A 15327-nucleotide genomic window follows, 5' to 3' on the forward strand; every position below is an offset into this window, starting at 1 on the left:
GATGATCTGAGTGTGACCAATAAAAAAACAACTCCGGGTGATTACCCACACAGTTCTAACAACTGAAAAAGGAAAATAGCAAAGCAGAGGATTAACAAAGCACACCCTCACCTGAAAGTGATTCGGACCTTGGGTCAAGGGTCTTGGCGCCACAGTGGCCCTGAGTGACCATTTCACAGATGAGGAAAACCGAGGCCAGCAAGGTCAGAGCTAAGACCTAGCAGAGCTGGGAGGAGTTCCTCCCACCACACTGCACTGCCTCCAGGGCCCATCTTAATATCTAAGGCGGAGGGGAGCCATCCTGTTACTAGGAAGACAAGGATCATAGCAATCACAGTCTGCTTGGGAAATGCGAGTTCATTAATAACAGTGCAAGGCACCAGGACCACCTAAAGTAGGGCTGCAGAACCAGGGCCTATGAATGTGATGGGGACCTTAATGATCACTATCCTGTAACTGAGGGCTCAGCTATTTAAAGATGGGGCCAGGTTTCTGCCAGAGGTCCCAGAAACCAGAAAGATGAAGATGCCTCAGGCCAAGGGGTCACATTTGAGGCCCTGACTCACTTTCTCTTTCGGTCTCTCTTTCATAGGCCTAAGAGAGCTGGAAGGCAGTGGATAAGAGCAGGATCATGGGGACTTTCACCCACCGGATCACAGATCTGAGGAGGAAAGGGAGCCCTTCCTTCACCAACGAAGGTAAGTGACTTACCCAGGGTCACCCTGCAGGTTGGCTGGTGTCAGAGCCAGGACTGGAGTCCTCTCCTCAACCGCCAAGTCAGGTGCCGGCCTCCCTGAGTTCTGAGGTGTCTTTCAGCTTCAAAAGTCTAGTGTCTCTGTTATCTGTGATCTAAGAGTCCAGCAAAGAGTACAGACAGTACTGAATCCACAGGAGTTCAAGGAAAGGAAGGGGGGGAGGAGGGAGAGGGGAGAGCGGGGGAAGAAAGGGGGAAAAAGAAGGGGGGAGGACAGAGAGAATGAGAGGAGAGACAGAGGAGGGGGAAGGGGAAAGAGAGAAATAAGAGGAGAGAGAAAGGAGGAGAGAAAGAGAGGAGGAAAGGGAAAGAGAGGAGAGAGAAAGGAAGAGAAAAAGAGAAAGAGAAGAGGAAGGGGAAAGAGAATGAGAGGAGAGAGAAAGGAAGAGAGAGAGGAGAAAGGGGAGAGAGAATGAGAGGAAAGAAGAGAGAGAAGAGGAAGGGGAAAGAGAGAATGAGAGAAGAGACAGAGAAAGAGAGGGTGAAAGAGGGACAGGAGGAGAGAGGAGGGGAAAAGGGAGAGAAGAAAAGAGGGGAAAAGAGAGAGAGGGAAGGAGGGAGAGAGAGACAAAGAAGGAGGGAGGGAGGAAGGAGGGGAAAGAGAGAGGAGGGGAAAAGAGAGAGAAGAGGAGGAAGGGGAGAGAGGAAAGACAAAGACACAGAGAGAGGAAGAGAGAGAAGGGGGGAGAGAGAGAGGCACAGAGACAGGAAGAGACAGAGAGAGAGAAAGATCGCTCTCAAGCTGGAGCACACACTGGCCGCTAGAGGGTGAGGAAGGCTCCTTGGGGGGACCTGAGGTGGCCCGAGGGGGAGGGGGATCCCAAGAGAACAGCCATAGGGGCCAAGGGGCCTTCATCTTCTTTCTCTTTGTCAAACCCTGCAGTCAGGAAAGGTCCCAGTGAGACAAAAGGCATCAGGCACAGGAAAGTCCCCGAATGTCTCTGAAACTCAATCTCGTTATCCTTACAATACGATCAGGGATGGAAGGGCCCTCAGGGTCATCAAGTCTGACCTCCTCACTCTTACAGATGAGGAAACTGAGGCCTGGGGAGCTTTTACCAGGTTCCCCAACAGGCAGGATTTGAACCCAAGGCCAGGGTTCTTTTCATTGTTATCATTCCTCTTCCTAGTGACAAAATCCTAGACAGGATAACCCATCCCACCAAGTGGCTGTAAGGAAAATAAATCCTCCGCACACAAGGCAATCAGAGTGCCACGCATGGAGTCAGAAAGACCTGAGGTCAAATATGGCCTCAGACACTTACTGGCTGTGTGACCATGGGCAAGTCACTTCACCCTATATGCCTCAGTATCCCTACTGGTAAAATGAGCTGGAGAAGCAAACCACTCCAGTATCTCTGCCAAGAAAACCCCAAATGGGGCCACGAAGAGTTGGACATGACTGAACACCACCACCACCACAACAAAAGCGCCATAAAAATGTGAGTGATGAATGATTATAGACATGAAGTCCTCCACCTCCTCCTCCTCTTCCAGAGACTCAGCTGGATGACCCCAGGTTCCCCCCCCCCGGAGGATCGGGCCAAGAATAGTGGTAACCGGCATTTACAGCAAACTCTTTACATGCATATATGTGTATATAGGGAAACTCCTTTGAGCATCACCATAACTCTTTGAGGTGGGTACTGTATCATTCCCCATTTTTACACATGAAGAAACTGAAGTTGAGAAGAGAAGTGACCTACCCAGGGTCCTGGAGCTAGTTAAGTATCAGGGACAGGATTTGAACCCAGGTCCTCTTGAATCCTGGTCTAGCACTCAGTTAAGTTTTGAGGGGTTCACTGCCAAAGGATCAGTTGCCAAAACGTGATCACCATGAAGATCAGGGATAGGGTGCGGTGAAGAAGACACTGGACTTGGTAGTTAGAAAGACATGGGTTCAAACCCTCTCTGAGCCACTTAGCTGTAGGACCATGGAAAAGTCACATCACCCCTTCTGGTGCCTCAGTTTCTCCATCTGTGAAAAATGGGATTTGAATTTGATGGCCTCTGAGGTCCCTTCAGGGGCAGCTGGGTAGTGCAGTGGATGGAGTGCCAGGCCTAGAGTCAGGGACACCCCAGTCCAAATCTGGCCTCAAACAATGACTAGCTGTGTGACCCTGGGCAAGCCGCTTAACCCTGTTTGCCTCAGTTTCCTCACCTGTAAAATGAGCTGGGGGAGGAAATGGCAAACCACTCCAGTATCTCTGCCAAGAAAACCCCAAATGGGGTGGCAAAGAGTCAATATGACTAAAACAATTCAACCACAACAAAGGTCTTTTCCACTTTTAAATCTTAAGATGCTGATCTATGGCCCATACACTGAGATGCAGAAAGGAAATCAAAGACACTTAAAATACCGACTCATTACACCTAACAGCAACCCATCTCAGGGGTACTTAACATTGTAAATAGGGACAAAGAACAGAAGAGCAGAAGAGGTTTTTGGGGGGGCCTTTGTGGCCAGGTGTGACCTCTGCTAAGCTGTGGGTCAGCCCCTGGGAAGGGCCCGGTGGTCAGATGCCACTGGAGAAAGCTACATCCGTCCCACAGAACACTGCTCTCCCTCCCCCCAAGGCCTGAATCGCTAACAACTGCCAGGAAAGAAAATGCCATGTTTTCATGTTTCCAATTAACTCCCAGTCTTGGGGCTGTCCTCTGCAGCCAAAGTGGATGCTGAAGAAAAAAGGACCCTCCAGCTCCCCCTTGGAACTGAGGCATGTGAACCCAAGAGGAGGTTCCCACTGCCCCAGCCTACCCCGGACTATAAGCAGGCCTCTCCCATGAGGCTACGAAGCTCCAAAAGGAAAGGGGCTAAAGGGAATATTATCATGCCCATTTTAGAGATCAGGAAACTGGACCCTGAGGAGGTCACCCACAATAGCAGGGCCATTCCTTGGAGGGGAAGACGGAGAAACAGAGACCTTTTCTATCACCTGGGCTTCCCCCAACCCAGCCAGGAGATCTCCATCACTTACAGTTCATTAGGAAAGGGCCCAGTGGCTCACTGTAAGTCTTCGACCTTCCAGCAGAAGGCAAGGCTCCATCCTGGCCCCCCCCTCCCCAAAGGAGGATATTAAGGTTTGAACAAGCTCATGGGGGAGGTGTTTGGGTGGGGGTCAAGCCCCGAACAATCTGGCTTAGACTGATCTCACATTCCTCCCCCTCACCAATGCTACATTCCAGCCACATTCGCCTACTAAATATCTTCCAGTGGGGTGCCCCTCCCCCAGACACACACACGCATACACATACTCTGAATTAGTTCTCCCACTCCAATCTCTCATCTCCCACCTCCCAGACTTTGCATGGGCTGTTCTTCCTCATGCCTGGAACGTTCTCTTGGGGATCACAGAGTTCCATCTCGAAGGGACCTTAAGAACTCACTGAATCCAACTTCCTAATTTTACACGTAGGGAAACCAAGGCCCAGTGTGGCTCCCTCTGGACAAGTGCTAGCTCCTACTGCAGTCCTTGCCGATCATCCCCTCCCCCACGTTGTTTGCGCTTCTTCCAACTAAAGGCTACATAGAATGAAAAAGAGAACCCTGGCCTTAAATCATTTTAAAAAGAACCTCTGCACCTTAATCTCCTTATCTGTAGAATTAGAGGGTTGGAGGACTGGTCCTCCGAAGTCCCTACTAGCATGAAATCTACAATCCCCAGAGCCATATACTTTGTATATGTTCTGCATTTACTTAACATCTCTGTATGTTTTCCCCTCCCTCTCCAGTAGTCGCCCCCGCCCCCCCCATAAAAGCTCTTAGGATACAAACTATCCCCCTTGTATCTCTGCAGGATGAAGCTAGATATTCAGTAGGCAGTTAATAAATGCTTGCTGAAACCAACTGAATTCTCCAATTGCTCTCCATGTCAGCCAGGAAGCTAGGTGAGGGCAGGGGCCCCCCCGTGGGTCTCCCTTCCCTTTATGACCTAACTTGGGGCACTGCACACAGCAGGAATCATGGGAATACATCTGATTTCCAGGGTGCCCTCTTGCTTTGCTTTATCCCATCTGACACCTGGTGACAGGCCTTGGAGGCAGGTACTTTCATCTCCATTTTACAGGTGAACTGTCTCAGAAGGGGCCAGTGCCCGAAGCAGTGCTCCAAGGCTAGCTGGCCCTCTGTCCAAATGAGCCCAGCACCTGGAGGCAGAAAGCCAGGGACTCCAACGGCAAGACCTTGGAAAATCACTTTACTTCTCCAGATTTCAACTTCCTCTTCTGTAAAGCGAGGTGCAAAGGGGCAAGGTTTGGACTGAACGGTTTCCTTCCAAGGTGCCTGCCAGCTCTAGGTGGGATCCCAATAAAAAGTCCCTTCAACGCTGCCCAACTCCCTCATTACGCAGATGAGTATCTGGAACTTCAGGCAGCCCAGCCAGAGATGGAGCCGGGCATCTGAGTCTAAACACAGGGCCCTGCCCACACTAGACCAACTGTCAGGCACAGTCCCACACATTCCCAGCTCCACCGAGACATCTCGGACTTGACCCCTTCCCAAGACCATGGATCCGTCTTTTCACCTGGGCAGGGGTAGGTAGGACCTGTGTCTGTCTGAATGACCAGTGCTTATTCGTATATATTATTGGGGGGCAGTGCAAAGTGCTAAGTGGGAGCTCTCCTTATCAGCCCAGGAAACTCGAGGAGGACAAGGCACTCCCCATATCCTCTCGGCTTCCAAGACAGCACCTGCCTGGCCACAGGTGCTAAAGCTCTGCCAACCTTTGCCCCTCCCCACCCAAACCACAGAACCACCGGGGACCTCAGAGCTGGAAGGGAATTCAGAGAATCTGATCCAAGCCCCTCTTCTATAGAGGGGAGATGGAGGCCCCGAGAAGGGAACAAACTTGGCAAGTCGCACAGTGGAGTAATGGCAAAGGGAGCATTTGAACTCGGGTCTCTGGACTCATAGTCCAGAGATCTTTCTATACCAACTGCCACCTTTCTTCTGATCCCCCAGCAGATTGATCATATCCACTAACTGTCCTGGTCACTGAGGGAGGGTTAGGTTAAACTCATTCTCAACAAGGCTGACAACTCAGACAACTTCCATGGGCCACCTCCATTTTAATAAATGATAAAACAGCTCCCCTAGACTCTAGCAAAGGGAATGAAGTGCTTCAGGCAGAATTGGGGGCATAAGAAAACCAGGTAGGAGAGGTATGGGGGAAAGGAGAAGAAGGGGTTCCCATGTGCCGAAGGCCAGCCTCAGTTGGGGAACTGTCCTCAACTGGTAGCATCCAGCATTACACATGGACTGCAGGACCTACAGAACTGGCCTCCAAGCCTGGCCTCTCCCACTCTGAGGAAGCCGAGAAAGTGAGGGTATAAATTCAGAGCTGAGGGGAGAGCTTGGGGAGGGGCAGGGGAGTCACAGGTGTCCTGAGCCTTTGCTGAGAAATTCCCTCGAGCAAAAAAAAAAAATCGTTCCAGGAGAAGCCACCGAGAGGGTAATGACAAAACCACTAACCACTACCCCCAAACTAGCCGGTGAAGTTCTGTGGCTAAAGGCATAAATCACGGGCGGGGGGCGGGGGGGCTGGGGCTGGGGCCGGGCAAAGCCCTGGGCTGGCCAACCCTGGTGGTCCAGCCTCTAGACACTTGCGGGGAGCCTTACAGACACTTGTCCTCCTCCTCCTCCACTCCAGAGGAGTGCTCTCATCCCAGCCAGCAGAAATATGCCTGCCAGGCCTGGGAGACCCACCCCTGCTTCAGACCCCCCAACTGATGGGGACTGGAGCTGGGGAAACCACAAAGAAGAAAAACAAAGGCCTAAGCAGGGCTCGGAGAAGCTGGGGCCCCAGGCAAAGAGTCCCTCCCCCCCACCCCCAGGTCAAGCCAGTCCCTCTGGCAGTGCCCCCAGGCCAACAGCAGCAGGGATTTCTCAGCGAGTCCTTCCTTCCCCCTCCCCCAAAGTGGGGCCATTCTCCAGCCCCACTGGGATAGAGGCTCAGGCTCCAGCCACCACTGTCTGCTGACCCGAATTCTCTGACTCCCCTCCAGTCAAAAAAAGGGGCTTGAGAACGGGGTAGGGAGAGCCAGCGAGGACCAAAAAAGGAATCCACCGACTGGCTGAGCAGAAGAGGACCGAGGAGGCCAGTGCTGGCTTCCAGGCCCAGACCTCAGGAAGGAGTTGTCAAACAAAGGTCACCATCAGAGGCTCGGAGATCTGGCCCCACCAGCCCCCTGACATCTCCCCTCACTCATTCCCCGGCTCCCAGAGCCCAAGGCCGTGACAGGGAGGGCCGGGGACAAACAAAAACACTAGACGCTGGTTTCTCTCAAGTCCCCCCCTCCCCCCACTAGAAAAAACCCTCAGGGGGTGACAAAGCTGAAGCTGGGGAAGGCAGGGGGAGGGGATCCAGTCTGGCCTCCCTTCCTATACACTTGGTACTTAGGTCCCTCAAGATTTCTCCCTCCCCTGGCAAGCCAGATTGGAGATGGGGAGGGAAGGAGAAAGTCAACTCATCTTATTGTTTGGGGGTGGGAGGAGGAGTTTATTCATCCTCTGAGGGATCCCTCCTCATCCTTCCACCTCCCCCAAAATGTTCACGAGGGGCCCCACGTTCCACCGAGCGTTCTCGGTTTGGGGGCAGGGGGGAGGGGGGAGGGGAGGAGAGCGGGAGAGAGGTGAGGACGGCTTACCACCTCCAACCGGGAAATCACTTCCCCGGTCCGGCCATCTAACGACTCACACTCCCAGCTTCCCCGCGCCCCCCTCCCCCCCATTTCTTCCTCTTCCGCCCCCAATTCGGGGATGTGGGGTGTCGGAGGGAAGATGAGGGGGACCCGGGGGGTGGCTTAGGAGGGCACGGAGAAGGGAGTCCCTTTTCCCGCGCCCCCCTCCGCGCTCTCCCCTCCCCCCGGGCCACCCGCCCGCCAGCCGCCCGATGGAACGTTATGTATCATTTTTCGGAAGCTCCATTGTGTGCCCGCCGCCGGGGCCGCCGCCGCCGCAGAGGGGGGCGGGCGGGAGGGCGCTGGGTTTGGGGGGGCCCCCCTGGATCGGGGGAGTGGGGGAGGCTGTGAAAAGGCAGCAGCGCCGCTCCCGGCAGGGGGGGGCGGGGGGGGCTCCCCCCGGCCCCCCCCTGGCTCGGGCGCCCTGTCACAGCCCCGACTCGCAGGTAGGGAGAGTTAAGAGATTTAAAGAGAAATTGCTACATTGTAACAAACTCACCGTGATGTTTGAGCAGCCGTCGGCGCGGGGTCTCCGAGACGTCCCCGCACGGGCTGCACAGGGAGGACCCAGAGCAGGCCGAGCCGCCGGGCCGGTCAGCGCAGTGCCTGATCGCATGGCCGCCCGCCCGCCCCGGGCCGCCCCCCTCGCCGCCCCGCGGCCGCCGCCCGGGCCCCGCGCGCGCGCCGGGGACGCCCCCCGCCCGCCCGGGGAAAATTAAAGAAAAATTAAAATGCCGAGAAAAAAATCGTGCATGCTGCCCGTCCTCCTCCCCCCCCTCCCCTCCCTCCCCGCCCCACGCCCCCGCCTCCCTCCGCCTCCCTCCGCCCTCGCGGGGGGCCGGGCTCCGAGCTGGCTCCGCCCCGCGCGGCCCCCGAGCCCGCCCGGGCCGCCGCGGGAACAGAGGTGGCCCGCATCCCCGCCTTCCCTGCATCTCCTGCTTCCGTGCCTTTGCCCGAGCGGGCCCCCCTGCCCGAAATGCCCTCCCCTCCCCCAGCTCCTGCTACTGGGCTCGGTTGGAGTCCCCTTCCCTGCTAGTAAGAGTTTAATAAATGTTTGTATCCATCTGCCCTTTCTGATAACTCTCCCGCTCCGGGGGCACCAACTAACGTGGAGTGTCCTCCCCTCCTGCCCACTAAATTACTTTGTATTTTTTTGGTGAGGCAAGGGAGCTCCTTGAGATGAGAGACTGTCATGGTTCGCTTTGGGTTTCGCTTTTCTTTGTATCTCTAGCAAAGCGCTCCGCGGCGCTTAATAAAGGCTAATTGACTGACTAACCGACCTGCCAGCTGTTTGCCCTAGTTCCTTAAGGGCAGGGTCCCTTGGGGGGGGCGGGGAGGTGTATCTCTTCAGAGTACATTTTAAAAGTTTTTCCAGTTAGGAACTGGCAATCAAGTCTTGATTAAGACCCTGCTATGTGCTAAGCCAGGGATGGGGAACCTTTGGCCTCGAGGCCACGTGTGGCCCTCTAGGTCCTCAAGTTCGGGGCTGCGGGTTCCCTACTGCTGTGCTAAGCTCTGGATGGGGGGAAGGGGGAGGCAGTCCCTGCCTTGGAGAAGCTTAGTTCTAGATATGAATTATTGCCAAAATAAACACAGGATAGTTTTAGGAATAGAGAGCAAGGTCAGGGAGTGAAAGATGTGCTGTTCAGTCTTTTCAGTCGGGTCTGCCTCTTCCTGACCCCATTTGGGGTTTTCTTGGCAGAGATACCGGAAAGTGTGAAAAGATCAGAAAAAAAAGAGAAAGATACATTGTGATAGATGGGGGGGGGGAAGAGCTGACTGGGTCCAGATCTGCCTCTGATGATTAATTACCACCTGTGTGACCTTGGGAGTCACTTAATTTTTCTGGGCCTGTTTCTCCTCTGTAAAATAAAGGTTTGGGACTAGATGTTTCCTGGGGTCCCTTCTAGCTAGAGAGCCCAGATCCTAAACCACTTCCTCGAAAAGCCTCTACAAAAAGTGAGAACGTTGGACCAGCTGGCCTTTGAGGTCTGGTCCTTAAGGGAGCTCAGATCCTCTAAGTTTTGGTGCCCAGACTTGGAGTGGTGTGCACTGTTAGGGCTGGGGAACCCCTCCATAGCTCCCAGCAGACCATTTCTACCTTTAATTCACATCACTGCTCCCCTCATCTCCCCCTGTGCAGGATCAACCAATCTGGTGGCTGGGGGAATCTGGCCTCGGTTTCCTCATCTGTTAAAAAAAAAAAAGGTAGGTAGCAAAGTGAGCACTATGTCTCAGGGTCAGGCTATGCTGGTACAAGCCTCCATGCCCTTGTTCCCTATGGGTTCCTAAGCCTAGAACATCCAGCCTCCCAAACCCTGGCCGACCTTTGAAGCCTAACTTCATCCACTACTTCAGTAGTGTCCCCCTCTCTGCCTGTCTTTGACATCATCCAGCCAGGGCACCACAGATTCTTCCAATCACCCGGGTCTGCAAAGCCAGACAGAGGAGAACCCAGGACTGGAGAACTACAGAGACAGCTGGGGGGGGGCAGCGAACAGGGCAATAAGGAAGCCCTGAGTTCAAATTTACTCTCTGACACTCACTACCTCTGTTACTCTGGGCAAGTCACTTAACCCCTGCCTTGGTTTCCCCAATTGTAAAAGAAGGATAATAATAGCACCTACCTCCCAGGGTTGTTGTGAGGATGAAATGAGGTAATATTTGTAAGCACTTAGCACAGTGCTTGGCACACAGTAGGTGCTTAATAAATCCTTATTCTCTTCCCTTTCCCTTCATTGTGGCTTTAGTTGAAGAGATCCCTTTCTGTCTCTAGGTCTCTTTCCTCATCTGTGAAAAGAACTTAGTCTTCAGGGCCAGAGCTTCTCAAACGACTTTGGGCTCAGATTTGTTGTTGGTCATTCCTGTCCGACTCTTTGCCACCCCCATTTGGGATTTTCTTGGCAGAGATCCTGGAGTGGTTTGCCTTTCCTTCTCAAGCTCATTTACAGAAGGGGAAACTAAGTCAAACAGGGAGAAGTGACTCACCCAGGGTCACCCAGCTAGTAAGTGTCTGAGGCTGGATTTGAACTCCGATCTTTCTGATTCCAGGCTTGGTGCTCTATCCACTGAGCTACCTGGCTGCCCTGGGTTCAGCTACTCTGATGGAATCCATCTGTGGAACCAGAAGGAGAAGAAAGAAAAAAACACCTGGGGATGGAAAGAGGGGAGAAACATTATTTCACATTTAATACTTTAAGAGGAAAATGTTGCAAGCATCAGACTTTGCTCCATGGAACACTCTGAAAAAACACAAGACTTGGGGCGGTGTGGTGTAGATAGCACTGGATTTGAAGCCAGAAGACCTAGGTTCAAATTCTGGCTCTGATACGTACTACCTCTGGAGACTTGGGCAAATCACTTGCTTTCCCCGGGGCCTGTTTCCTCATGTGTAAAATCAGGAGGCCTGAGAAGTCCCTCCCACTCAAGCCCCTGCCATCTCCAAGGCCCCTTCCAGCCCTGAGGTTCTCCTACCCTCCCCTTTCTTGGGGACCAGCCTCAAAAGATTTTGTAATGACTCCTGCCCTCTGGCACCTTCTCTGAAAAGCTTTTGGCTAAACATCCAGAATGAAAGATGGTATGCTTCAAGCTCCAAAAGGCAAGCTTAAGTCTAGGAAGATGTCATAGAAAGTGCCCCTGGGCTTGGGCATCAGGAAACCTAGATTCCAGTTCCTGTTCTCATTTGACATGAGGCCTTGGGTAAGTCCTTCTCTAGCCTCAGTGGCCTCATCTGCAAAATGGGCACCACACAATCCTGCCTTGATTATCTTACAGGATTTCTGGGGGAGTCTATGCAGAAGCTTCTGGAGGACTACATGGAAATATTTCTCTATAGTGTAGGCATTTTTATTATTTTGTTATAGTTAGTATTATCTTTTTATATTATTTTATATTTTATTATCCTTGTCTCTCTAACTAGACTCTATACTCTTTGAGGGCAAGGGCAGGGCAGGGCAGGAACTGTCCTCTGCCTTGAACTGTCCAATGGATGGTACACAAACTCCCTTCGCCCCACTCAGCATCACCCACACACTCAGCTTTGTTGAATGGATTACAATTCTAAACCCTTTACTGTGAGGCCGGCAAAGAGGTCAGCCCCAGACCTTTGGGGCCCTTCAGATCTTATCTGGCCTCTGCCTGGAAGCTGGTCCCCAGATTTGTGAAAACCCTTTGCTCCCAGCATGAGCTAGGATTTCAGAGCTGATATCATAGCATTTAGGGAATCGTTTTCATTACCACCAGGAAGCCAAAGGGCCCAAAGCTTGGCCTGTTACAGGGTCAGGAAGAGACTAAGATAAGCCAGATGTGATGAGGTGAAGTCTGGCCACAGGATACCTGTCAGAGTCTCCATCTGCAATGCCACTGTGCCAAATTTGAACCCTACAGAGCCTAAGTCAAGTGCCATCTCCTCCCAGAGGCCTCTGGACCTCCCCGATCTCTCCCCAATTATAGTACTAACTGTGGGAGCCAGACCCTTAATTTGGTGCATTGTCATCCTATATTTGTTCACCTGACAGTGCCTTGTTTTCTTATCTGAACTGTGGACTCCCTGAGGGCAGAAACCACATCTAATACCCTGTTGCCTTTTGTGTGGTGCCTGGCAAAGTGAAAAGCATACAGTAGGAACTAGATAAATGTTTTGACACAATTTAGTTCAACACACCTCACTGTGGGCCCCCTCACACTGATTAAGTCCCAGGCTTTCAGGGACCAACTCCTTCACACACAGGAGACAGCAAGCACAGAATCCCAGACCTGGTAGAGACCAGGGCAGTTAGACCAGTCCTTTCCTCAAAGCATGAACCCCGCTTGCAACATCAGGTTAGAGGTCCGAAGTCATAAGACCTGGCATCAAATCCCAGGCCACACTATCTGAGTGACCTCCAGAATGACAATTAACTTGTCTAAGTCTCAGTTTCCACCTCTGTAAACTGGCTAGCTTACCTCTAGAATCCCTGCTAGCTGTAGATTTTATTGTCCCTGACCTGAGGTCTTCCAAGCAGTGTCTACTTGAAGACCTCCAGGGATGGGAGCCTCATTACTTCATGAAGAGGTCCATTCCTTTTCTGGATGGCTGATTGCTTAAAAGCTCCTTCCTAGAACCATCCGCCACGCCCCATCCCCATCCCCACCCCCACCCCCACCCCGCCTTCTAGGGCAGAGTAGAACAAACTTTCTGCACAAAATGAAAAAAGGAAGAATCTGACTGGGGAAGAAGACGGTTTTCACTGGTGGGCAGAAGAAAAGCATGGAAGAGACCTAGCATCTTTGGCACTCCCACTGAGACAACCCCCCCAAAAAAATTACACACTCTCACGAAACTCCCCATAAGCAAAAATCATCTTTCCACGATTCATTTGAGGTTGAGTTTAGAACTGAAAGACCCCAGGGAACAGTCTATTATTACTGGGCTGTTTTATTTTTAAAGAAGTTTTATTTATATTAGTTTTACATCAAATTCATTTCTGAATATACCCTTCCCTTCTCCCCTCCCCAGCAAGTCTTCTTGCTGCCAACTATGTATGTATGTGTAGTATGTATGCATGTATTATAAACACACACGCAAACACTAAATACACTAAATATACACACATACGCCTATACTGGACACATTTGATCACAGCTCAGCCAAACCATCTACCGGCTCTAACCGCGTAAACTGTCCCCCGACTCCGAGCCCCTGGTCTACGCCAAGGAGAGAGAAGCATTTTCTACCGTCTTCTGGACTCCCGGCTTGGTCCTTAGGAATGCTCGGCGTTCGGGTTTTCTACATTGTTGCCATTCTGAGGCACGCTGCTTCCCCCGTTCGGCCCCCACCCCACCCCCGCCTTCCATGCAAGCCTTCCCAAATTGGTCTGCATTCTACATAATCGCTGTTCCCTTTAGGATACAGTGGCCCTCTCTCGCCCCTCATCTCAGCCTTCTGGCTCCCTCCAAGACCCAGGAAGCCTGTCCCGATCCCTTTCAGCGCCTTCCCCACGCTGACCCCCCCCCCTTTATCCTCTCCATAGCTTGCTTTTACTTAGTGGTTAGCACGCTGTCTCCCCCACTAGACTGAGCTCCTGGGGCGCAGGGATTTTTTTTGCCTCTCTTTGTATCTTTCAGCGCTTAGCACTGTGCCAGGCACGCAGTAGGCGCTTGCTGCCCGATTGGTTCTCAGACCCCAATTTGGGTAGCCGTTCCTCAGTCCAGGGACAGCCAGTTTTTGGCCACCTTGCCAAGGGCTGCTTAAGCCTGGGTCCTGTGTGCGTCTGGGAGGGGGGAAGGAAGGAGGGCTTTCCTCCTGTCTTTGAACTTCTGGGGTAGACGCCTAGCAGTGAGATATCAGGGTCCAAGGGGGTGGGCACCTCGTTTGATCCTCCGCAGCGTAATTCACTGCGCTCTTTTCTGAAGCTTGTCAAACAAAACAAGCGCCGCAGTTCATCAGGGCTGGGTTCTCGTGACTTCCCTCCCTCCCTCTGGGTCTCCTTGGCTCCTCCTCCTTCCCCCTCCCTCCTCCCTCTGGGATCCTCCCTCCCCCTCCCTCCCCTTCCCCCAGCTCAGGCTGGATCGCAGCTGCAGTCAGGCAGCGGAGCGCACAGCTCAGAGCCGGGTCCTTAGCTCGGCAATTAAGAACGGGTTGGGGCAAGAGACTCGAGAGCCTCGTTCCCCATTGGTCGGGGGCCTCCCCGGGAAGGGGGCGTGGCCTTGGGCTCCGCCCCATCCTCCCCTCCTCCCCTCGGCTCGCACCCTCCCCCTCCCCCCCTCCCGGCCCTGATTACTCGGGTTAAATAGGATGGAGCCGGCCCTCGGAATTTTTAATCAAGAGGCAGGGCTTGGCGGTTTGTTTATACCCCTCCATTGGCTGGATTTGAATTGGCCGTGCTGCTGGGGGTGGGATCTGCGGGACAGCCCGCGCTGGTGGCTGGGCCTGGGCTTCCTTCCTGACAGCCCCGCGGGCACCGGCTCGGGCGCGGTCCGGGAGCGGACGGCTCAGGGTGTCAGACCGGGAAAGAGTTTGGAGGCCAAACCTTCCTTTAAAAGGAGGGGAAACTGAGGCCTAGGGAGGGGGCGGGCAAAGCATTTGCCCAAAGTCCCCGGGCAGGGCTGCGGCTTCCAACTCCCAACTTCAGTGGCCCTCGCAGGACCCCCACAGCCCCCTCCGCTTCTCCTCCAGAGCAGGAATTCTTGGGGGGAGGTTGATGGCATGAACCCCAAATGCACCTTTTAAAGAGCTCTGTCAATGTCGACTCCCCTGGAGTAACGTTTAAAAATGCACGAGATGCGGTCCAGGGGGTTACAAAGGAAACGGACAGTTCTCAAAGTTTCTCTGAAAACAAATTCGTGGAGCCCGGTTAGCCGGAGCCCTGCTTTGCAAAGGTGGAGGGGTATGTGCAGGCACTGTCTGCCTTGGCATGGCATGGCAGGCTGTCAGCTGGGGGGACAGTTTTGTTTTTCCTCTGTTCAGCGGGGGGAGGGATGTATTTGTAAATAAAGGTTATGTCAACCAGGATAGTATGAGCCTGTCAGTGGGTCGGTAAATATTTATTAAGCGTCAACTATGTGGCAGGCACTGTGATGAGCCCTGGGGATGAAAAGGAAGAGAAATACAAACCACTAGGTACAGGCACAGGATGCAGACAGCAAACACACTGGAGGGGATCCATGGAGGGAAGGCACTCAAATGAAGGAGGGTCAGGAAAGGCTTCCTGCAGAAGGCGGGGTGTTACTTGTGATCTGAAGGAAGATGAGAGCCAGAGATGAGGAGGGAGGGTGTTCCAGGTGTGGGGAAGAGCTGGTAGAAATGCCTGGAGTCTGGAGATCACATCTTGTTTGAAGAACAGGGAGGAAGTGAATGGCCCTGGATTTTAGGGTACTTTGGGTGTGGGGAGGGCTGTAAGGTGTAAGAAGACTGG

The 15327-nt window shown here is 53.1% G+C and overlaps 1 protein-coding gene across 3 annotated transcripts in view; it reads right to left on the reverse strand.

The window, feature by feature from the left end:
- BICRA (BRD4 interacting chromatin remodeling complex associated protein) overlaps positions 1 to 7990 on the reverse strand; it is a 67201-nt gene extending 59211 nt beyond the window's left edge. For all 3 annotated transcript variants that reach the window (XM_036742455.1, XM_036742457.1, XM_036742456.1), the window contains exon 1: positions 7932 to 7990. The gene's annotated coding sequence lies outside the window, so the exon portion shown is untranslated. The remainder of the gene's footprint in view (positions 1 to 7931) is intronic.
- Positions 7991 to 15327: the final 7337 nt, after the last annotated feature.

This window comes from Trichosurus vulpecula, chromosome 2, assembly GCF_011100635.1.
Source record: "Trichosurus vulpecula isolate mTriVul1 chromosome 2, mTriVul1.pri, whole genome shotgun sequence".
In the NCBI taxonomy this organism is placed as follows: Eukaryota; Metazoa; Chordata; class Mammalia; order Diprotodontia; family Phalangeridae; genus Trichosurus; species Trichosurus vulpecula.